General features: G+C 41.9%; 1 long non-coding RNA gene across 1 annotated transcript in view; it reads left to right on the top strand.

Annotated features, from left to right (window-relative positions):
• The window catches only part of LOC115076869, a 549,867-nt gene that overhangs the window by 523,280 nt on the left and 612 nt on the right, over positions 1 to 25,975 (top strand). The window contains exon 2 of the long non-coding RNA XR_003852882.1: positions 16,808 to 16,862. This is a non-coding gene — a long non-coding RNA (uncharacterized LOC115076869). The remainder of the gene's footprint in view (positions 1 to 16,807; positions 16,863 to 25,975) is intronic.

The raw sequence follows: 25,975 nt of genomic DNA, 5'->3' as shown, positions 1-25,975 counted from the left end.
AACAGCACCAGCAAAGAATAGTTTAAATATGCAAGCACACCTTCCTGCCCCCCCCCCCCCAACCCGGCGAAATAGAGCAACCTACGCTACAGCCCCCCTCTCGAGAGATGTGGAGAATGAGTGGGGGCCCCCCCCCAGTGAAAAACGCGCAGCGGAAAATAAGAACAGTCCCCCACCGTGCTCCTCCCCGGCTTCCTGTGTAAACAGCCAGCCGGTGGCGAGGGTGTGTGCTAGGGTTTGTTCCGCTGGCTGCCATGTCGCAAAACTTCACCGGTGAAAATGGTGCGTCAGGATTCCTGACCTAGTAAGGGCAAATGTCCACTGAGGATATGGCGCCGACGGGCCCTTGTCCTTACTATGTCACATGGGTGTACCGACATCGTTGTTGTCTCTGTATAGCATAGTAAGGGCAAGGTCCGTCGGCGCCATTTTGGTTGCTGGCATTCGAAGGCCCTACTGAATGCGATGTGTCCCGGACCGTTCCTGTGGTGCCGGCGGAGAAGCACGGACTTGTATCAGGTGTAGTGTGTGATCGGAGTGCAGTGCGTGGGTGGGTGGAAGAGGGTACTTTAATTTAAATTCGGAGGGTGTGTGAAATGCGTGGCTTCCCAATGTAGCAGCCAGGAATTCGTGTTTTGGTGTGTTTTGGGAGGATGGGTGAAGTAAGTGACATTGGCAGGCATGTGGGTGGGGGTGTGTGGTGTGATGAGTATGGATTTCTGTGTGTTATGAGGGAGTGTGAATGAAAGACAATAGCCCTGTGTGGGGGTGTGGTGTGGTGTGTGAGTATGTGTGAAAGGTGTAAGAGGTTGTGCTTGCGCTGACGGCCACCAGATGTCGCTGTTTTGTGTAAGCAATTTTTAAAGTTGTATTACCTGTCACAGGTGTGACCTATATGTAATGTAAGTGTATAAGATTCTTAAATTTGAACGCATTCGGTTAAGCGGTTGGCGAGATTAGCGACGACGTACAAACTATTTAACATTTTTATTTATATAGATAGAAATTATTAGTGAGCGATCAGTGTAAAATATTCTGGGGCCCAAATCAGTCCCAGAATATTTAACACTGATCACTCACTAATAATCTCTATAATATAATAAAAGTTTCCAACTTTTGGAGTACCTAGACTGATTTTCTGGCTCAGCAAGTCATTTTTTCCTCATTCTCTGTTCCTTTTTGTTCTCTCTCTCCCTCCTGTCTCTTAACTTCAGAGTGTATCTTTTAATACTTTCTCTTGCTTCTCTCCTTTTTTTCCTTCCTCCTTCTCTTCTTCCTGCTTGCTGTTTTTCCCATTCCTCTTCTTCCTTTCTTTCCTCTTTCTCCAGTGTTATCTCCTCCATGCCTCATTCCCTTCCTCCTACATTATTTTCTTGGTTTCTTTGCCTGCCTTCCTCCAATCCAGGGTCTTCACTATTCCTCCCCCCATCCCAGATTGTTTTTCTCCCCCTGCCCCCCCCCCCTCCATCATGGGTCCTTTCTTCCTTTCCCTCCACCCAATAATCAATTTTCTTGCCTCTTCCTCCATCCTCTCTCCATTTTGTCCCCAGTTATATTCTCCCCATGCTAGGCCCTCTCCTGTCATGAAATGTCTCCCAGTTTGATTTTACCTACCCCTAAGCACCAGAAAACTACCCCCCCCCCCCCCCCTTATATACCCACCTTTGGAAGGATCTCTTCATGCTCCGTTCCTCCAAAATCTCCGTTCCTCCAAAATCTTCAGTTATTATCGTTTTTAAAATATCTTTCCTGTCCTCCAGCTCCCATGTTTTTCGCTCCCTGTTTGATGTAACTTTTTTTTTACCTTCTACATAGTTGTTAATTGGTTTCCCCTGTTCTATTGTAAACCGGTACGATAAGACCGCGTCTTGAGTATCGGTATAGTAAAAGAATTTAAATAAATAAATAAATAGAATCTATGTGCTCTATCCCCTAAAGCTCTTACTCTGCTACCTCCCCAAAGGCTTTTTATCTTTCTTTTCTCCGAAGCTCTCACTGTGCTCCCTGTCCCGATCCTTTTGGACCCAAGCTTCCCCTGCCTCTTCCATCCCCAGTGTAGCTGGCATACTCTCCTGTTCCTCCTCCCCAGCTGGCAGGAGGAAAAACAGCACAATATAGTGCCTGCTTCTTCTCTGCTCAGGGCCACTCTGGCAGTATGAACTGCACTGACCATGCTGCCCGCTGAGGCAGGGAGAGGGGGGGAGTTGTCAGGGCCACCAGAGAGGTGAGTAGCCCTGGGAAAGAGAGAGCAATGGATGGTTTTGGGGGGTAGAGAGTGCTCGGTGGTAGTGTCAGAGGGATTTACTTATTTATTTGATTTATAATCTGCTTCTTGGCACTTCAAAACGGATTACATTCAGGTACTGTTTATTTATTTCACAAATTTTAGTCCGCAGTTCGCAGGGCATCAATGCGGATTACAACCAAAAAGCCACAATAAAACATACAGTACAACAAAATAAAAAAAAATACATGGTCAATTAAAACAAACTATAACAAACAAAAGCTTCAGAGAAAAAATAGGTTTTCAATGCCTTTCGAAACATCATGTAATCCATAATAACATGAAGCTTATTCGGTATAGTATTCCACAATTCAGGACCCAAGACAGAAAAAAATTTAGAGCGAGTGCCGGCTAACCTAACAGATATAAGAGTGAGATGGGACTATTAACAAATGCTGAGAAACAGAGCACAGTGGACAAGCAGGTACATAAGGGATTATATATTTCTTTAAACAAAAAAAAAATCAGCATACAGAGATTTATGTATTAAAGACAGATCTTGAACTTCACCCTCTGCTTTATTGGAAGCCAGTGCAGTTTTACTAAATAAGGAGAAATACTATTGTCATATTTTAAGTAAAAAAATGAATCTGACTGCAGCATTCTGAACAAGGCATTTTCCCCTAGACACAGAATGGAAGAAATGCCTTAGGGGTAGATTTTCAGACGAGCGCGAATAGCCTACTTTTGTTTGCGCTCCAGGCGCAAACAAAAGTACGCTGGATTTTAGTAGATACGCGCGTATCGGCTAAAATCCTGGATCGGCGCGCGCAAGGCTATCGATTTCGTATAGCCTGCGCGCGCCGAGCCGCGCAGCCTACCCCCGTTCCCTCCTAGGCCGCTCCGAAATCGGAGCGGCCTAGAAGGGAACTTTCCTTTGCCCTCCCCTCACCTTCCCCTCCCTTCCCCTACCTAACCCACCCGCCCGGCCCTGTCTAAACCCCCATCCTACCTTTGTTGGGGGATTTACGCCTCCCTCCGGGAGGCGTAAATCCCCGCTCGTGAGCGGGACTCCTGCGCGCTGGGCCGCGACCTGGGGGCGGGTACGGAGGGCGCGGCCACGCCCCCGGACCACCCCGGGCCGTAGCCACGCCCCCGTACCCGCCCCCAAAACGCTGCCGACACGCCCCCGCAACGCCGCGCGCTCCGGCCCCGCCCCCCGACACGCCTCCCGACACGCCCACTCCGAAAACCCCGGGACTTACGTGAGTCCCGGGGTTCTGCGCGCGCCGGTGAGCCTATGTAAAATAGGCTCACCGGCGCGCAGGGCCCTGCTCGCGTAAATCCGCCCGGTTTTGGGCGGATTTACGCGAGCAGGGCTCTGAAAATCCGCCCCTTAGTGAATCAGGTCCTACGTTTGTACCTGAGGCAAAGGAGGGTAATGTGACTAGTGGGGTAAGAGGGAACTCAGCAGCATCAGCGGTGGCTGTAGAGCCACCGAGAAGAAGAGAACACTAGTAGGGGTGACGATAAAGTCTCTCTGGTTTAGTTGTAGGACATCGCTCCCCTCTGGAGTTGCCAACCCATGCAAATGCTAGTTTGGAAGAAATACGATGAGTGAGATAATCAAATTTGCAGATGGCACAAAATTGTTCAGAGTAGTTAAATCACAAGCAGATTTTGATAAATTGCAGGAAGATCTTGTGAGACTGGAAAATTGGGCATCCAAATGACAGATGAAATTTAATGTGGATAAGTGCAAGGTGATGCATATAGGGAAAAATAACCCATGCTATAATTACACAATGTTGGGTTCCATATAAGGTGCTACAACCCAAGAAAGAGATCTAGGCGTCATAGTGGATAACACATTGAAATCGTCGGTTCAGTGTGCTGCGGCAGTCAAAAAAGCAAACAGAATGTTGGGCATTATTAGAAAGGGAATGGTGAATAAAACGGAAAACGTCATAATGCCTCTGTATCGCTCCATGGTGAGACCACACCTTGAATACTGTGTACAATTCTGGTCGCCGCATCTCAAAAAAGATATAATTGCGATGGAGAAGGTACAGAGAAGGGCTACCAAAATGATAAGGGGAATGGAACAACTCTCCTATGAGGAAAGACTAAAGAAGTTAGGACTTTTCAGCTTGGAGAAGAGACGACTGAGGGGGGATATGATAGAGATGTTTAAAATCATGAGAGGTCTAGAACGGGTAGATGTGAATCAGTTATTTACTCTTTCGGATAGTAGAAAGACTAGGGGGCACTCCATGAAGTTAGCATGGGGCACATTTAAAACTAATCAGAGAAAGTTCTTTACTCAACGCACAATTAAACTCTGGAATTTGTTGCCAGAGGATGTGGTTAGTGCAGTTAGTATAGCGGTGTTTAAAAAAGGATTGGATAAGTTCTTGGAGGAGAAGTCCATTACCTGCTATTAAGTTCATTTAGGGGTAGATTTTCAGACGAGCGCGAACAGCCTACTTTTGTTTGCGCTCCAGGCGCAAACAAAAGTACGCTGGATTTTAGTAGATACGCGCGTAGTCGCGCGTATTGGCTAAAATCCTGGATCGGCGCGCGCAAGGCTATCGATTTCGTATAGCCTGCGCGCGCCGAGCCGCGCAGCCTACCCCCGTTCCCTCCTAGGCCGCTCCGAAATCAGAGCGGCCTAGAAGGGAACTTTCCTTTGCCCTCGCCTCACCTTCCCCTCCCCTCCCTTCCCCTACCTAACCCACCCGCCCGGCCCTGTCTAAACCCCCATCCTACCTTTGTCGGGGGATTTACGCCTCCCGGAGGACCAGTGGGCCTCCTGCGCGCCGGGCCGCGACCTGGGGGCGGGTACGGAGGGTGCGGCCACGCCCCCGGGCCGTAGCCACGCCCCCGTACCCGCCCCCAAAACGCTGCTCTGAAAATCCGCCCCTTAGAGAATTGCCACTGCCATTAGCAATGGTAACATGGAATAGACTTAGTTTTTGGGTACTTGCCAGGTTCTAATGGCCTGGATTGGCCACTGTTGGAAACAGGATGCTGGGCTTGATGGACCCTTGGTCTGACCCAGCATGGCATTTTCTTATGTTCTTATGCGTGCACAGGGATTTTACATTTGTGCATTAAACTCCTTGTTAAATCAGGAGTGAAATGAGCACAAAAATGTATACACGACTACATGTTAACATGTGTGCACAGCTGAGTGCAACTAATTACACTGGGGCCAGTTGGCCTTCGAGTACTGGAAAATACCTTCACTATACTGTTGAATATCGAGCCTAGTCCTAAATGTTTAATTATACTGCAAGATGGCTGATATTCCAGGACTAATGTACAGAGGTGCAGTGCATTCATAAAGCTTGCATCTTCCCTTAGTGATCTGGATTTCAGTAAAAGTTTACAGAATATAATTTCCCTTGGTACTCGTTGTTTAAAAGTGCTTGAGCAATACGTTTTACAATTGCAAGAGCTTTTCAAACAATTACAGAGGGAACTCACAGAGGGAACTCCTGGCTGCTATCTTCGCTTATAATTAATAAAATAATTTCACAGGCAGGAATATTAACTTATGGAGCACATTACCTATTCTTGGAGACTGAAACTTGCACAGTGCACCGGACATGCTATATACCAGTGGTTATCAACCTTTTTTCGGCTTGGACACACCTGACAGTTATCACATTCGTGATACACTGAACATGTGACTGTCACAGGGCTAAATGTAAACATTCTCTGCATCCCCAGGAATCCCCTCGACCCCCAACAATGGGTGCAGAGCAGAACTAGGGCATTACCCGTAAACTCACCATACAAAAAAAGATATTCTGGTTCTGATGACATCTCAGTAAAAGCAAAACAAACTCTCTTTACTATTTATTTATTTATTTTATTTATTTGTTGATTTTTATATACCGACATTCGTTGGAACATCATGCCGGTTTACATTGTAACAAAATAACAAGAGAGAGAAATACAATAAACAGGGAAGGGAAGGGAAGGGGGGAGCAGTAATGAAGGAGGAGAGAGGACAGCAGTAGGAAGGATAGGGAAAGAGAAATTTGATAGGAACATTTGAAGAAAATAAATTAATAGACAATATGTACAGGTGGGCTGGTAGGTACCAGACCAGTGATGGCAGTGACAGGGAGAGGTGTGGTGGGGGGAGGGAAATGGTAGAGTGGGCTTAAAAGAGGGTGAGGGGAAACTTATAACAGAATTTACTACCAGGCACAATAACCACCAATGCATATCCTATTGAGAAAACACAGCAAATAAGAGAGATACAAATGCCTGCATGCTAGTAAAATACCTCACCTCGGGCACACACACAGAACTGACCTTCACTAAGAACAGAAAGACCACAGATTATAAATATGGAGACTGAAACTGAAATGGAGAACCCAAAAAGCCACTCTGCATGCAGTACAAACCTGGAGAAATGGAAAGAGAAATATATAGCACCTAACATAGTCCCAGGATCTGCAATAATGCACACAAACTAATCTGCACAAACTTACACCTGCATTATGGAACACACTCAAACACTAACAACCCTATCTATGAAAAGGCAACACTACAAATATTAAACCAGGCACTAAACACTAATACACCTCCTATTAGGAAAACAGAACAAGTCAAGCTGCTATAGAGCCCCACAATTTTTCGTTAGCGCGCACTAACCCGAAACACATTTTTCACGAAATTTCTGGAAAAAGTCCTTCGGATTTGAGGTCCCCCCTATCCAGGACGAATTAGGCTATTTCGTTGAAATTGCCTAATTCGTCCTGGATGAATGCATATCCCTAGTTTCTGATTGCAGTTCATGATGTCAGATGAAAAAGAATTTTGTAAACTATTGTTGGATTGTAAGGTACTGCTTGTGTTATATAGTGGTAGGCCAGAAGGAAAATGAAAGACATTTAATCCCTCTGAAGTGCTGTGGATAGAATCCATGTATACAAAACAGTATCCAGGTGGCAATGTATGCCTAGCGATGATTTATATAACAATTGTTTTCATCTATAGGTACGGTTCAAAAACATTAAAATGTGCATTTTACCTGATCTGGTTCAGTTCAATGAGACTTTACACCACATCCGTGTTTTCCACTGCACATTTTCCAATTTTTTCCAAATTGACCATGCTAAATGTTTCCCGGAGGTGCTTGTCTCCTCAATGTTTCCACTACAGATGCAGACTATACCCTACATTAGGACAGTGATAACCCTTTTTTGCTTTTTCTGCATATTTTACAGGGACGGCTGTGTTTTCCCTCCCTTCCCATTTTGAAAAATAAACGTTACATTTTGGATTCTGAAGTGCAAATCTGCAGTCATCTTTGCATATTAATTATTGATAGATGAGGCCTTGAGAAGTGGTGATGGAGCCTGGCATGATTAAAACCAGACTGGCTTTAATTTTATGTCTGCAGCAGTAACGAAGAAAGCAGCTGTTTTAATAGAAGTAGTTTTTCAAAGAAGATGAGATTGAGGCGACAGGGGGAAATTAGCTTTATGGAATGCAACTTACTGAGTGCAGAACTGAGGTGGTGTGAGTTGGTACAGCAGAGACTCAGGAAGGAATATTCTGATTTGTTTAATCAGCGGTATGAATATAGCATTGTTTGTTTTAAATACATTTCCTAGGAACGCGATTAAGCCATCTGGATCCTAAAGTCTAGAGTGTAGCATCAGCAAGGTGTGACAATATATTAAGTAGCTTGAGGATGCAGAATTTCAGATTCAGCATGTGAAACAGCCTTCTCCATTCTGTGGCAATTATAAGGGTCAATTTTCATCCAAGTATACTTTCCCTTTGAAAAACTCCAAGGATAAAGTGCCCACAGAAATCTGCAGCAGCCCTGTCTGTGGGTACATTTTTCATGCAATGGTTTGCTTGCTGTTTGTGTCCCCACCCTAGGAATGCCTCCTACCATAGAGAATATTGCCTGCCAAAATTACCCATATAGAAATCTACAAATCCCAGTTGAGATAAAACTCACATTTTTCCCTGTTTCCTAAAGTCACCCTCCATTGTCTCAGGTACAGACTTAGATTGTGAGTCCTCTGGGAACAGGGAAATAACTAGAGTCCCTGAATGTAATTCACCTTGAGCTACCAGTGAAAAGGTGTGAGCTAAATATAAGTAAATAAAAAAACCCCAAAATATTTATGCAGTACTTTGAAAAGAAGGGTTAGGCAAACACATAATAGCAATAAATTTGTGCTAGTCAACAGGACAGAAAAAAAATCACTCAATATACAAGCGATTCAGGGATTACATTTCAACCATACGGTGAAAGGGGAAGTGAAGAAAGAGGGTGATGCCCTTGCTTGCTGTTTGTTTTGACTTGATGAAGGGAGTATAGCTCCCAAAAGCAAGTCAAGAAATATATTGCTTGTCCAATAAAAAGATATCACCGTATGTACAGCCACCACACAACTTTATCATGCTAGTTAATAGAAAATAATTTTGAAGTGCTGCCTTCCAACTGCCATGTCACTTTATATACAGGGTGGTTGTACCAAGCAGCGTGAAACCCAGGGTACCGGTGGTTCATCACCTGTCCGGTAATGATCCAGCTGAGGATTGTTGAAAGTGAAAGCCAAACACATATGGTCTGCAATGGCTGTCCCCCTGGTAATACTCTATAGCAGCTCCCTTGGTAATGTTGTTGTTCCAGTCCTTTTAGGCTGACCAAGAATTCAGAGGTAGAGGGAGGAGGTTATTGTTTATTTTTTCAGGCCTAGTAAGAGGAGTCAAGCAAGCCGTGTTTGTTGGTCCTGAACAGGGTCAGGAGGTGTTTTCCCTTTCCAGTCCACTCACTCTGGGTACATTTTTCTTTTAAACTTAACCTTTTAAGTGGCAGGAGCCTTACTGGAGCCCATTCAGCTCCTGGGCCCAGGGAACAGGAACCCTGGGTCTGTGCCTGGGCAGGTTAGGGAAGACGTATCCTCCATATCCTCAACAAGGAAGGGGGTGCCAGTGACCTACTGTAAGGATATGCTCCGGTGTTCAATGTTTTTGAAGATTTGGTTTTAAGAACCAGGAGGAAGCTCTGACTGCCCTTCCTTCCTGGCTGGAGCACAGAGGGTCCTCCTTCAGGGTATCCCTCCCATCAGGGATCGCAACAACAAAGAAAAAGGACTGCATCAGAAGTAAAGAATATATTCAAATCAACTAGCTGTGATTAAAGGCAAAGCCTAACATCTTGAAAATCTCCCATCCGGTGCTTCTAGCCCCTGGGAAGAGAGAGAGTTCATCCCTCTGTGCAGAGTCTGAAACGTATCTTTGCCAGTTGGAGGGGTGTTCCTGCCTAGCCAAAGGATGCCCTACCCACCTGGGGACTCTGTTTCTCCAAGCCCTGGAGGGTAGAAGTTCCCCTGGCTCTGGCAGCTGATATTCCTGCAAGACTGAGGGAGGAGACTGTAAAGAACATATTCTGCGGTGCTGTGAATCAGTATTGTGCCAATTTCACTTATTTGCAACAGTAAAGATTTGTTTGGATACTAACACAGTGGCTCCATTGATTTTATTTGGCACCCCCCCCCCCCCCCCAGGGAAAGTATCAAAGGACATGAGGGACCACCCTTAGCACTCGGAGCCTTGGGAGTAATCTCCCCCCCCCCCCCCCTTCCCCTACCACTCGACAAAGAATCCAGGCCCTGAAAAGAAGAGACTGTGAATAGCTAGCCTGGGAAAGAACCAGCCCCGAAGAATAGCAACACATTTTTTTTATGGCCTCATTGGGTAGCAATCTGCACCCGGGGATGGGGTTACATATATAAATGGAATTTCTCTCTGTATTCTAGAAAGCATGCCCACTTTTCTGATATATGTATAGTTTTATCGCAAATCTGGGGTGACAGAGCCAGTAAAAGAGGACAGTGGTCAGTGTCGACAAGCAGTCATAGCAGTTAACTTGCTGAAAAAGTAGTTACGATAAGCTCAGTCCTAGCAGCTCCTGGATGAGGTATGGTAGGCGCCTCTATTTGCACATCTGCTAAAGTGGTAATGGACTCTCATGGCATCTGATGATGTCTCATTTGTGCTACACGATACCCTGAAGCAAATTCCAAGAGAGACAGTTAAGTGCACAGGGTAACGCCATCTGAGACATCAAATATAAAGCACTGTGTCGGCTGATGAGGCCCCTATGATCTTTGTCCCATCTGGTTGTTACCACGTCATGGAAAAGCAGTTGGATTTCCCCTCTGAGCAGCAGAGAAATTAGTCTCCTGCAGTAACTTATTTTTGTAAAATAATACTGAATTCTAAAATACTTACAAATGAGAAATTTGTAGGTCCCTTTCTAATAAACTAAACGTGTCTTGCAGGAGATACCACTGACTGCATATGATTGCTACTTCATGTAGTTTTAGGATGACAAAGCACATGTATCATTCCACTGGTCTTAAGGTCTTCTCATCCAGATTTGAATATGAGATAATATTAACATATTGTTTTGCAATCAAACACTGTTAAATGTGGTGGTGTATCAGCTGGAAGGCATTGGGGTTGTGATCTGGTAGATGTAGTACGGTGTTATTGGGGCCTTCTCTTTAAGCTAAGAGCATGCAAGGGTGGAACACGATACCCAAAAAGAAATGTCAGATTCCAGTTATCCAGGGTCATAAACCAGTCCGGTTTCTCATCTGTCTGCAATAAATCTTCATGAGGTCTATTTGCGTACATTGGATCTAGTTCATGGTTACTTTTACATGTAATGGCTGTCCTGAAAACCAGACCCGTTTACAGCCCTTGAGGTCGACACCCTTGCCTTAAAGCAATAATGTAATAAGCTGATAGATGGAGACGAAGAAAAGAAAAACAGAGGGTCTGATTATTACAGGAATAACATTACCAACTTCAAAGCACAGGAACGACTTTACAGCCTAACTATAGGGCACCTGTGGGCCTCCGGTTTCTATTGTTTCCTCATGTGTGCAAGTACTGTCCTAAATTACTCTCCAAACCTACAGCAATTGATTGAGAGATTAAAAAGAAATCTCAAAAGCCAACCCTGCTGCTGCCCTGATAGGAAGACTACAGTTACATGCAGTTTCTAAATGATTTCCAAATGTACCATTTGGCTTTCGATGAAAGAGGATTAAAGAGGTGGTGTAATTGAGGTTTTATAAGACATTAAAATGAGTGAACAACCTGCATTTGAAATTGTGATTTTTTTTTTCTTTTTCTTTCTTCAGACCAAAGCATAAATGGAGTTTAAGGATTTGGAAAGTGAGATTTAGCCGACAATGGAAAATTCATTTGTACTCCCTTCCCTCCCCCCCATACAGTAATTAACCTTTCTCATAATCTCCCTTCTGGAGTTGTTAAGCGGCTGCTTTTTGTCTCTCATTGTTCAAATTGGCTCAGAGCACAGCGGATGTGCGTGAGATGAGCAAGTGACAGAACGGACGTTCTCTAAGCAGATGAATCTACTGGCTTTCTTGAAATGGAAAAGGAGGCTTGTTAAACATTTTCTTAAGAATCTTTCCTTGATTAATATTGGTCCCTAATGTAAAAACTAGGACGTCCTGTTTTTCCAGCAAAGTGAAATCACTTCATTGTCTCTCATCTGTCTTTATCTTCCCAACCATTTTTTTTTTATCTGCAGTACTTTTGGCTAGTACTTAAGGATGAATTATGCTCCAGCTGAAGAGGTACAAATCTTTGGGAAGTAGTTTGCGAGTAGTTGACAAACATTGGTCTGTGTCCTCAGACCTAATAAAAAAAAAACAAAAAAAAAAACCCCAAACAAACAAAGCAAAACAGCATCAAAATGCATGATGGGTCAGCAGAAATCTGATGCAGGGGATCCATGGAGGATATTGCTGTCTTGAGGATTTCTAGTGATTGCATAACAAAAACTGTATTTGTGACAGGAGCCTTTGCAAACTCTGGAAATTTCAGTGGAAGCATACCAGCCTGCAATTCGCTTGACAAGTATCTATGGCAAAACATTTGTATCCCCATTAGCATCCAACTCTGACAGGTGACCTGACCTTCCTTGGAATAGTCTCTCCTTTCCTGTCTGTTCTGCATGGACCCATATCAATTTCCAAAGCAGCAATCTTGATCTTGCTTACTCAAAGCATCAGTTTACTTGCTTATTTATTTATTTTATTTATTTGTTTTTATATACCGATATTCGATTTAATATATAACATCGGTTTACAGTGAACTGAGTGGTGCAGGAAACCTCAATGTTTCCTTTTGTCTATTACAGTTAAACAATTGTACATAATCATAGATAAAGAACATAAAGAACCTATAGTATAGTGTTAGCTAAGGTGGTGTTAGAAATCTCTACAGATAAACAATTGTACATAGTCATATGAGAAGAACATAGGGTGTAGAGATGACTGAAGTGGTGTTGAAAATCTAAAAGTTTCCTTTTTTTTTTTTTTTTTATAAACAGTACCTGTTTGTCAGTACCTTTCATTTTTTTCACCTTGGTTTGATTTCCTTTATATCTTAATACATTTTATTAAGTTTTTACATGTGGTTGAGTTAGTTAATTGTTGTATTATGGCTGCATCCTCTTTATATCACTAAATCTTTGAGTACACCTTTCAACCTACTGTGTTATGTTCAGCCTTTGTGTTAGTCAACAGTCTCTAGACAGAAATATTTGAGGGGCAAAGTGGGTGTGAAGGGGGGCAAGCCAAAGTGATACTCCATATACGGCACCCTTGGAGCTCTCATGGGGAGGGATTCCTACAACCGAAATAGTCACCCCCACAGCAATGCCTTTGGAAATCTATACAAAAGTATGCATATTCTGAAAGTACTTGTAGCTTGTGTGAGGGGACAGTTTTCAACCAAAGCAGTCCATCTGGGTAAATACCTTTTGAAAATTATCTTTCTAGAACAGGGGTGGCCAGCTCTAGTCCTTGAGGGCCAGGTTTTCAGAATATTCAGAATGAATATGCATATGGTAGATTTGCATGCACTGCCTCCATTGTATGAAAATCTATCTCATCCATAATCATTGTGGCTATTATAGAAAGCAGGACTGTTTGTGACTCTCAAGGATCGGAGTTGACCACTCCTGCTCTAGAAGAAAGTTGATTTGCTCCTGAATGGGGAGTTATTCTATTGTTGCACAGTGTTTGTACTGTTTTGTATTTCTTGATATAGACACTCAACTTGAATGCATTTCTATGGGAAGTCTAGAAAAAAGTTATTTAAATACAATATTATGATAGAAATATTAAAAATATGTATTTGACCTCAGTAAAGTACAAGAAAGAATTTTCCTTAGACAAACAAACAATCTCATCTTCTAAATGTTGTTATGAGATGAAGTAAATTTTGTTCTCTGATGTTTTACCATATTTTGCCACCTATCTGCTATTTATGCTTATTTTATGTTGTTTTTAATCATTTTTATTAATCCTTGTTTTATTTTATATGTTTTGTTGTGAGCTGCCCTGGGTAGGGGCAGTATACAAATAAACATAACCATAACCAGGAAATTGGAATGATAGAGGCTAAGAGGAAATGTGAAGAAGTAATAGAATGACCTACCAGCAGATGTGGTAGTACAAAAAACATAGTAACAGAGGTCAATAAGGAGCCGGTTTGTCTTGCAAAGTACAAGGCTTAGTCGGACAAACCTTGTGTTTTTCTATTTCTTGCCCCTTGCAAAGGATACTTTTTTTTTACGCTAAGTCATTCCAAGGCTAAAACTTAACTGGATAAAAAAAAGAGGTGTTCTGGGGGCCGGACTTAGGTTTTTAGCTAGATATGACTGGTTGGATTGGAGAGGAGTTCTGAAGCTATCTGGGGATATTCATTTTGAGACTTGACTGGTTAAATCCTGCTGAATATCTCTGTTAGTATTAGCCAGGTAAGTTTACCCTTCTAACTTGCTGCTGCCCACACCACAAAAATTTGACCTCATAGTAAATGATGGCACGTAGACTAAAATGGCCCATCCCATCTGCCTGGTTGAGATTTGTCCACTTTCGGTAGATGCACATGTAAATTCCCATCTGCAATTTACCAGCTTCTCCATCCCCCATATCTTTTACCTGACTTCTCAATCTTTTTCCTACCACTGCCCTTCATATCTGACTCAAGCATGCTCAAAATCTGCTATAATGATGGCCTCTACTATCAACACTAGTAGGCCATTTCAGATCTGTGCTTCTTACAAGACCAATAAAGTCAATACCCAGGCCACATCCTATATCTTTTTATCAAGGTTTGTAATAATCCCCACAGCCACCAAGGTTAGTGAGGCTGTTGTGTAAAAAAAAATAAAAATCTGGCCTTCCCATGCTCACTGAAGTTTGGATTTTAACCATGGTCCTTCCGTGTAGGTCACGCCAGCTTTCTTGGAAGCCTGATGCAATCATACCACTGCTGTTTAGGGTTGTAACTATTGCTCCTTACAGGTTATGCTCTCTGCTTTTTTACCATCCTCTTGCCACTAGGGATACTTTGTGTTTATCCCTTGCTTTTTTTGAATGCTATATCATTTTTGTCTCCACACCTCCTCTGGGTGGGTATTCCAGGAATCCATCAAGCTTTTTGCAAAAAAAAAATTTCCTTATGATGATCCCGAGCCCCCTCAGAGCTTCTTATCATGACTCCTAGTACTACAATTTCCTTTACATTGAAAAAGGTTTGCTTCTTGTGTATTAATACCTTTCAGATATTTAAATATCTTTATCATATGCCTCCAGTCTCTCTACTCCTGTAGGGCATTCATATTGATATTTTATTTATTTATTTATTTATTTATTTATTTAAGTATTTTATATACCGTGGCACGTTCGGAACATCACCTCGGTTTACAAGTAACATTAATGCAGCAACAGGCTTTACAGGAAACACATAATTGATATAATATAGCAACATGCTTTACAAAGCAAACACAGAATAACAGGAACTGATTAACAATGTAGATATGTACAGAAAAACTATGTTGATAATAGCAAGGCTTTACCAGGGGGGATGAATTCATAGGGGGAGAAGTGTTACAGGAGCAATATGTTCTAGGCTAAATTAGAAGGGAGTATTGATAGGGGGGTAAATTTTCAGCAGACAGAGGGGAAGTGAACACTGGGGGATGGGAGAATTGGTTGCATGGTTCAGGTGAATACTTGTTTAAAAAGTCATGTCTTGAGATCTTGTTTGAATTTCCTTGGACACAGTTCCTGGTGAAGGCTGAGGGGCATATTGTTCCAAAGCATTGGTCCAGCAAGGGAGAGGGCACGTTCTCTGGTGGTCTTCAGTTTAGTGAGTTTGGGTGAAGGAGTGTGCAGTGTTGCTAGGTATTGCATTCTGGTGGGTCTGTCAGTGGTGCGGAAACGGAGGTGTTCATTGAACCAACGCATGTCTTTGTTGTGGAGGGATTTGTGGATGATGGAGAGTGATTTGAATATTATATGGGATTTTATTTATTTATTTATTTATTTCTTTTGTATACCGACATTCGATCGAGATATCACATCGGTTTCCAGATAACAGGTTGAATAGGGCGAGAACTGCCCTATTTTTACATTATAACAAGATAACAGTTAAATTAATTTAAACAATAAAATAAAATACTATAAGAAACATTGCAACAGTTGTATATATAAATGTGAGTATAGAGTTGTGGCATATAGCCTATTTACAAAATGTACAATATGTCTTGGGATGGGATAGGCAGCCAATGCAGGTGTTTGAGGACAGGGGTGATAAGATCGTGTCGGTGGGTATTGGTGAGGATGCGGGCGGCGGCATTCTGGAGCATTTGCAGGGGTTGGATGGCATTTTTTGGAAGACCTAGGAGTATGGCGTTACAATAATCGACTTTGGATAGGATGTTGGCTTGGAGAACTGTGCGAAAATCGTTAAGATGTAGGAGAGGTTTCAGTTTTTTTTAGCATATGGAGCTCGAAGAAGCCATCATTTAGGGTGGCATTTATGAACTTTTTTAGGTTGAAGTGGTTGTTTAGTGTGACTCAGAGACTATGGACGTTTTGGAAGAAGGTGGTGGTGGTGTGGGGGGGTATTGGGTAGGAGTGGGTTGATGTTGTTGTGGAGGGGCGAAATGAGAAGGAGTTCAGTTTTTGAGGTGACGAGCGCAAGGCAGTTGTTTGATAGCAGGGTGTTGATGGCGGTGAGGGTGGATTCCCAGGTTTTCATGGCCTTGGGCAAAGTGTCTGTTATAGGTATGAGGATCTGGACGTCATCCGCATAGATTAAGTGCGGAAGACCGAGTTTGGATAGGAGGTGGCAGAGGGGGAGGAGGTATATATTGAAGAGGGTAGAAGATAGATATCTCATATGGCTTTTGGTACAGACCTTACACCATTTTGTTGCCTTCCCCTGTACTGCCTCTAGGCTATCTTGCTCCTTACTGAGGTACAGCCTTCATAAATGAACATAATAACAGAATTCAAGCATGTTTGAATTCTGGGTCAGATACTGAAGACAAAGGAGGGAGATGATGAAGACTCAGTAGGCAGGGCAACTGGATAGGCCAAGAGGTCATCATCTTCTCCCTATTACTATGTTGTTAACTTAATACAGTATTCATAGCTGAGCAAAGAGATGCATTATTCTTAACTGTATCTTATTTTCTTGTAGGTAAGTCTTGATCCATTTTTTAAAAACATATGAGATTGGCATTGCTTGTACTCGGGTAAGTGATATTTCTTTTGGCTTCTGTATTTTCAAATAAGCATTTTACAGATCTATCAGTTTGACTTTCTATGCCAAAACATCAATCCAGTACAGTCTTAAATCAATGGAAAGCTTTCTCTACCATGCAACATTTCAATTTTCATTATATTTTTAATTTAATTTAAGAACTTATAACCCACCACTCCACAGTTTGTAGCAGGGTACAACAAAACGCACAGAAAATAAATATAATTATAGTATATCGATTTAGTTTTTATATTCTTTCAGTAATTCTTCTGCATCCTTGGGAATAACCATTTGATGAAAAATTTGCAAATGACATCACAGACATTGAATGGATCACATTGGTCTGTGCTGACAAAGGTACCCTGCATGACATCACAAACCCTTCAGGGGCCAATCAGATGTTGGGGCCGGTGTGATGACATTTTGACACTCTTATTAGCGTGAGTGTTACCAGACATGCAGGCAATATCAAGGGAAAGTGCTTTAAGAATTTCATAACATTTTTTAAAGGCGAAATGTTGAATTCATATAGGGTAAGCGTTACTAGTAAATATTTGAAATACTGTCTTGAGCAATGGTAAGTAGATCTGCATTTTTTGTTTTTCAAATTTATTTTTTTATTTTTATCTGCAAGGATTTGCATACTGCCTTCCCAGTCAATGATTGCCCAAAGCAGTGTACAACGGATAAAATACACAAAGCATATATAATAAAATACACCTTTTTGGTAAAGAGATACAGTTCTTTAGGCCTGTAAATAAAATGTATTGTCAGTATTTATGCATTAATCCCAGAAGACCGCTGCTTTGATTTCAGATGTACCATTTTCTACTAGTTCATTAACATACAATAATTAACATTTAAAAGCAGAAGTATAATTATCCAGAAAAAAATCTTCTCACGTGACTTTGTATTCTCAGCATTCTCAAAGTCCTCCCTAGGGTATGCACTGATGCACTGTAATTTAGTCAACCATTTATAAAACAGATTTTATCATTAATTTGATAATTAGGAATGTGCAGCCATAAAGATGGCCTGTAGTAAGGATGAGTAATTGACTGTGGTGTGAATACGATTCCCATATGACTTGGACTATCAAAGTTGCTGAAAAACTCTGGACCTTTCATCAGCTTTGATGATATTACTAATATAGCCCCTGTCCTGATTCAATCCTGGGCACGTGGCCTCATGGGAGCTCATGGCCTAACACAGGCTCCATGACCACACAACAGGGAAAAGATTTAACTAGTCAAGATTTTTAGGGTTTTTCCTTGCTGGGCTCTTCTGTTCATCAGCCGAGTCTAAGCACGCAAAACATCACTTGGACTCCAACCCTGTTGTTCAAAAATAAACATTTTTTACTGGCACTGATGGCAGGTAAAACAAAGTCCAAATGGCTAGTGCCCCGTGAAGTCCAAATCAGCATAAAAAAACCTCTCACTTTCAGCAGCAATAAAACTGCTATCCCAAGCAGGTCAGGACCTCTACTGGACAGGATCCCTGCTTTCAAGTACCTGTTCTGGAGGCAGCTGTCCTCCAGTACCTCAGCAGCTTCTCCTACTATGGTAAGCTTCTGGCTGAATCTTTCTCAACCAGGAACTCTTTAGGACTCCTCCAGATAGGTAGTTTCCTTTTTCCAAAATCCACCAAGAACAAAATCCTTTCTCAGTGAACACTTCATCAAAACTTCTCCCAAGGCAGATGAGGAATTTCATGCACCTCTGCTTCCTGGTAGCCTCTTCAGGTCTCTTAGAGTTTTCCCTGTTGGCACCTAGGACCCGTTTCTTTCCTGGAAGTACTGGGTGGGAACCTCTGACCTTGAGCTCAGTCCCTTCACTGAACAGGAATCCTCTTTTTCCAGACATTCCTCAGTTGTGAGAAGGTTCCACCCTTGGTATTTTACCTGTGAAAGGAAAGTCCCTACTAGCACCACTCCATGGAGAGGTGGCACCCTCGGCGTGCAGGTGGCAGAATGGCTTCTCCTGACTGACTTCCCTGGACTCCTGCATCACTTGGGCGCAGGTGTTTTATCAAAGGTATAACACTTCCCGTCAGGGAGGGTCACACCTCCTTACACTCTCCTGCGTATTCTGATCTCACTAGCAGAGGCGTAGGGTCTGTTGACACAACTGGTTCTAAACAAACAAGGGGCAATTCCTCTAATAAGGGGGAAATTTGGGGTCCATCTTACACTGAAGTAAAAGGGTCAATGTCACCATTATTTGTTCCCTCAAAAGATCAGCAAGATCTGCAGAATCTTTAGCACAGCTTCAAGCAGATTGCCGCACAGGGATTCAAATAAAATCTAATTTGTGCAAGTGTTCTCTCCCTTTTAGTGCCCTTGAATAAGTCAGTTAGACTTTATCTAATTGCCTTACTCTTCAGCTGTTTTGTGCTGTGTTCATTAGGGGTCAACAAGTAAAGCCTAAAGACATTTGATCTCCTTCAGCTCATTGTGTTCTGAAGAGTTCCAGGACATGTTCAGGGCTTGATCTACATTACTTCCCTATTACAGGTGTATCCAAGTGTTGGCTCTTTCTTCATAGTACAGTTGTGAAAGCCAGTTTTGGCCAGTTTGTTGTCCACGTAAAAGAATGGATAAAGCACCTTTTTGAAATCTGTCAACTCAGATCACTATCAGACCACAGATCTCTGGTATTTCAGGAAAAATGGTCTACACAGATTTAATACACCATGCAGTGTGTGTGGCATCAGTAAACTATTTTTTTTACATGTGCCATTATTATTCCAATGTCTTTTATCAACAGTTAGTATTAAATCTGTTTCTATATAATATATAGCTGGGCCATAATGCACTGTGGGCAGTCAAAAAAGCAAACAGAATGTTAGGAATTATTAGGAAGGGAATGGTTAATAAAATGGAAAATGTCATAATGCCTCTATATTGCTCCATGGTGAGACCGCACCTGGAATACTGTGTACAATTCTGGTCGCCACATCTCAAAAAAGATATAGTTGCGATGGAGAAGGTACAGAGAAGGGCAACCAAAATGATAAAGGGGATGGAACAGCTCCCCTATGAGGAAAGGCTGAAGAGGTTAGGGCTGTTCAGCTTGGAGAAGAGACGGCTGAGGGGGGATATGATAGAGGTCTTTAAGATCATGAGAGGTCTTGAACTAGTAGATGTGAATCGGTTATTTACACTTTCGAATAATGGAAGGACTAGGGGGCATTCCATGAAGTTAGCATGTAGCACATTTAAGACTAATCGTAGAAAATTCTTTTTCACTCAATGCACAATAAAGCTCTTGAATTTGTTGCCAGAGGATGTGGTTAGTGCAGTTAGTGTAGCTGGGTTCAAAAAAGGTTTGGATAAGTTCTTGGAGGAGAAGTCCATTAATGGCTATTAATTTAATTTACTTAGGGAATAGCCACTGCTATTAATTGCATCAGTGGCATGGGATCTTCTTAGTGTTTGGGTAATTGCCAGGTTCTTGTGGCCTGGTTTGGCCTCTGTTGGAAACAGGATGCTGGGCTTGATGGGACCCTTGGTCTGACCCAGCATGGCAATTTCTTATGTTCTTAATTCTGTTGAGTAGAATTCTGGTTTTGTTTTATTTTTTTAAGCCATGAGCTCATCTGCTGTAAGTCAATTTGAATCTCATCAGATCATAGGTAGCCCTGCCTCCAGAACCATAACAAAATTGAAAATTATGGGAGAAATCCATTTCAGAATATATCCTGGTTCAACTAACCAGGTCTAACCATTTTGAGATAGACTGGACTACAAATCTTTGCAACCTACTATTAGTAATTTGTAAACTATCATTAAAATCAGTTGAAGATTGAAGGGTGGCCAAAATAATACCAATTTTTAAAAAGGATTCTGGGATGATCCAGAGTTCTGGGGTAACTGGAGAGCCTGACGTTAATGTCTAGCAAAAAGGTTGAAACTAATATAAAGAACAAAATTACTGAACATATAGTCATAGTTTAATGGGACAAATCCAACATGGATTTAGCAATTTAAACGTGGATAAAAGTGAGCCAGCTGATATAGTGTATCTGGATTTTCAGAAAGCAATTGACAAAGTACCTCATGAAAGACTCTTGAGCAAATTAAAAAGTCATGAAATAGGAGGCAATGTTCTACTGTGGATTTGAGAACTGGTTAAAAGTTGGAAAACAGAGAGTAGGGCTAAATGGTCAGTTTTCTCAATGGAGAAAGGTGAATAGTAGAGTCCCCCAGGGATCTGTTCTGGGACCACTGCTTTTTAATATATTTATACACACCTGGAAATGGGAACGAGTGTGAGGTGATCAGATTTGCTGATACAAAATTATTCAAGTTGTTAAATAACAAGAGGATTATTAAAAATTGCAAGAGAACCTTGTGAGACTGAGAGATGGGGCATCGAAATGGCAGTTGACATTTAATATGGACAAGTGCAAAGTGATGTATGTAGGAAAGAGCAATCCAAATTATAGCTACAGAATGCAAAGTTCCACATTCAGAATCACCACCCAGGAAAAGGATCTATATGCATCATTGTGAATTATATGTTGAGGTCCTCTGCTCAGTGTGTGGCAGCAGTGGGCAAGAAAGCAAATAGAATGCTAGGAATTATTAGAAAAGAAATGGAGAATAAAACAGAGAATATCATGATGCTTCTGTATTGCTCCCAAACCTTGAGTATTGTATGTAATTCTGGTTACCGCATCTCAAAAAAGATATAGCAGAATTAGAAAAGGTACAGAGAAAAGGCAACCAAAATGATCAAGGGGATGGAACAATTCCCCTTCGAGGAAGGCTAAACAGTTTAGCTTGGAGAAGAGAAAGCTAAGGGGGCAGTGTGGTAGTTTGAGCAGTTGATGGCTTGAGTACAGCCAGAGGGAGCCTTCAGTAGACTCTGGCTGTTCTTCAGTGCTCTTTATTTACAGTGAATTTAACAAACAAAATGGCCACCAGCCTTCACTTCGGATACTTCTGGACAAGAAATGCAAACAAAAGCAAACAGTACAGCAGTTCACCTTAAACTCAGGAGAGTGCAGGCAGTACACAGTCTTTTATAATAGCAGCAACAAGCGGCAGCCCAGCTTAACTGTGGTCTCAGAACAGTAGTACAGCTCACCTTAGCTTCAAGGAACAGTTAGTTTTCAGACATAACAAGTCTTAGCACAGGGGAACTCTCTCCATGCTCCCCAAGACCCATCCAACCCTTCTAAGGCCTGAGGTCTTATTCTCTGGGAAAGGGCACCTCCCTTTACCCAGGATTCCCTGTGGCTCTCTAAAGGGGGACCGGGTGGGTCAGCTGTGCTCAGTCCTTTAAGATAGACTGAGGGAGTTTCCTATACACTCCCTCACAGGCAGATATAATAAAGGTCTATAAAATATTGAGTTTATTGTAATTAGGGTTGCCAACTGGCTCCAGATTTTCAGGACGGGCGTATCCAGTCCTGGTTTTACCCCACTGCCTACATGGACTTGTAGCTCTGGTGTTTGCTTTCCCTAGGAAAAGGAAGATTACAAGTCTATGCTGGCAGTGTGATAAAACCAGGAATGGATCAGCCTGTCCTGAAAATTTGGAGCCGGTTGGCATCCCTAACTAGAACCTGTTCATGTTTTGGGATCCTGCCAGGACCTTTGATCTAGATTGGCCATTGTTGGAAACATGATAGTGGGTTTGATGTACATTTGGTCTGATACAGTGTGGCAAATCTTATGCTCTTATGTTATATTGAGTTCTAATAGTAGTAAATAAATAAATAAATATCAACTAATTCAACCTGTTCTTAAATTCTTATATCTGTCTGGTATAGAGTTGTTTACAGACTCCATATCATAAGAAACTGAGCCTCATTCCATCTATGTACTTGTAGTCTTGCTTATCTTAGAGAAACTGGAATCACAGATCCAGAAATGCAGTGGGGCAAAACCACGAGCAACTTGGCCGCTCCCTTATGACATGGAGCCTGTTGGCAATGCATCTCTGATGAAATGGTATATTTCTCCAAAGAAAATCAATGCTTAAGTACAGCTGTTGTAACGATATACAACAAGGCAGCACAGTACAGTATATCCTACCGCATCAAATTATTAGCTGCCCCCGGTAGAAAAGATTTTTTATCTCCAGGCAGTGCAGGATTTAGGCACAAGCTGCCTAAGATACAGTTTAAGGCCTCAGATTATGAGGAGCCTCTAAATCCAAAAAAGTGACATTTAAAGTATTGGGGTTTTTTTTGGTAATGCTATGGGGCCTCTTAAACTGGAAGTATGTTAGGGTCTCAGCATGTTTTAATCTGGCCCTCTGTCTAGGCACACACACACACACAGTTCTATCCCACTGTATTTTCCATATTCCCTGCCATTGTCTAGTATAGTCCTATTTCTAAAATTTATTTTGTGAAATATATTTTGTTTCACTACGTGTTCTGCCATCATTTGACAAAAGGTCATAGGCATAATATGAATGTGAAACAATAAATGCAATACAAAATGGCTTCGAATACGAAGCTGCAGAGATGATTTCCAATTAAAAAGCACTTGCCAAGCATCCGCCACACAGGCTCAGAATTTTTGTCACATATAATTAGCTGTTATTGAAGCTTAATTACTCTCAGAAACAGTGTGAGATGAGGAAGGGGAATTCTTACAAATATTTGTAATATGTATGATGCCCATAGGTATCCTTTCCTCTTGTCCAGTTCGGGTTTTCAGATTGCCCACAATGAATATGTGGGAAGTATATTTCTACGTATTGGTGACCTGTTGCATGTAAATATGTCCAAAACAGAAATGTGAGGAACAACATAAAACACTACAAATTTTCATTTTGTTTCTGTGTTTTAGTGCATGGTAGAACGCAGAAACAAAATGGAAAAAAAAAAAACCCAGTAAAAGAACCCCAAATAAACGTTTTTCCCATGTACATCTCTAAAGTTAACTTGAAACTGATAACAGAGCTTCTAGAAGGAGATGAAACTGATTTTGATATCCATTCGACATGTGCCTTGGGGAGAACGCTGAAAAGAAAAATCGATTTCACTTGGACACAGCCTTTGCAAAAGAAATTAACAAGAGCAGTGGTTCCCAATTTCGACCAAGTGCATCACCCAGTAGATTTTTCAGGATGCCCACAATGATTGTGCATGACACACATTTACAAGCCAAATAAGTCAGAGTGGATAGGAAATTAACCTTGTTACTTCTTGGGACATTTAGAAACATTCCAGCTTGGAAACAGCACAGAACAACAAATGTCATTTGTGTGTTCCAGTGGAGTTTTACTCACCTGCACTTCCCTTGTTAAATTGTTATTGGGTTTTCCTGAAAATTTTGGGCTCATGCCTAGCTTCCTGCATAATCATTGTATTATATGGACCATGCATTACAGTGCATAACAAGAAAAATCTTTAGGTCTCTTAGATAATTTGATAATTTTATGATACCTTGTTTGACAATAGAAAAAAATACATTTAAAGAGCAGTATCAGAAGGGTGGCCATCTCACATTCGCAAAATCCCATAATTAAGGTGATGTCACAGTTCTTAGAGGATGTAAATATAAATATGAGGTCACAAAGAAAAAGAGAGGGTATCGATGACAATTAGTTTCTTGCATTAATGAAAAAATAGAAGCCATGAGGACCAATGCGCCTAGACTGACAACAAACCCTTTTGCCTTGCTCACTTCAACTTGTTCAGAGCCACTCCATGGTTCAAGGGTAGAGCTCCAGCCTCTTACTCTAGCAAGCCACTGGATGGAGGCCAGCCAGAGCTTTTCTTTGTCGTCATGCACTGTGATGGTGGTGTCAGTTAAACTCTTTGTCATTATGACATGCTAATCCAGCCCAGGTTTTATCAGATCTCATGCTAATGCAACTGAGTGCATTTTGCTCTCTGGAAAGCACTGAGAAGAATCATCATCATGAGACTCATGATTGCAAGGATCTGGCTGGCCATACTTTACACTGCAGACTCCTTTAGCACTATGTGCTCATCAAAGGAAGCCTATTACCCACAGTGCTTTGGGGGAAAAAACGGGAGCTTTTCCTGGAAGGGAGCCTTGCATGTCTGGTGATGGTGGTGACCACATCAGAATAAAACAGTAAAATTGGGGATAGTTCAGAAAAGAACAGAGATCCATTAAGATCAGGACTTCCCAAACCTGTCCTAAGGGACCCTACACCCAGTCAGGTATTCAGGATATCCACAATGAATATGCTTGAGATAAATTTACATACACTGAAGATCCAGCATATGCAAATATCTCATACTTATTTATTGCCCTGACTAGCTGGTGGGGTCCCTAGGGCAGGTTTGGGAAGCACTGGTTTAGAAGCTCTCCAAGATATTTTGATCTTGGTGTAAACTGGATTCTTCACAGCCTGTGATGTTTTTTATGGGATCCAAATAGGAATTATCTAGTGATAGTGCATCCTGTTAAGGACAAAGTACCATAACAATGTCTCGCCATGTGAAGAATGGGCTTCTGTGGTCTCAAAAGCTCATATACTGCATTTTTTATGTTGTAATGAAGGATATTACAGCCTACAAAGAATATATGTAGTCCCTCCCTATGTCCTCACTGTAAAAGGGATGTTGTAGGCATAGATCTGATCCCAAGCAGGCGGGGAAGATTTGTGTTTAGCTCCTTGGGATTTACATCTTGGACTCTGACAAAAGTGTGTCCACACACTGTGTGGTGTTCCAACAGTAAATGTTTCTAAAATAAAACTCAGTTATTACACACTAAGAGAAAGTACTTTTAATTGGTGATGAATCAGTTTCTCCCATTTACATAGTCAAAAGCTGAACAGACAGGATCTCCTTGCTTCTCTATTGCACAACATCGTAATAGGCAAATTCTGGGAATTCCCAGACCTCTTAGGACATGCCTTCGTACCTGAATGTCAATGGCTACCCTGCTGTCTTGCAGGATAGTCTCCTTTCTTTCTCCTTGGGTAGAATACCTTGCATAGGTCCTCGCCTCAGTTTCTCTGTTGTGATATTTTGCTGTGACTCTTATAAGCCTCAGTTGAACTAAAAGGCTGGAAGTGGTGGACAGTGACTTTATCCAGCATGTATAAGATTAATCCCCATTGGACTGTTGCTAGGTGGGGATCTCTTTTAGTATACTGCAAT

This window comes from Rhinatrema bivittatum, chromosome 15 (genome assembly GCF_901001135.1).
Source record: "Rhinatrema bivittatum chromosome 15, aRhiBiv1.1, whole genome shotgun sequence".
Classification (NCBI taxonomy): Eukaryota; Metazoa; Chordata; class Amphibia; order Gymnophiona; family Rhinatrematidae; genus Rhinatrema; species Rhinatrema bivittatum.
This window is presented reverse-complemented; position numbering and strand designations above follow the sequence as displayed.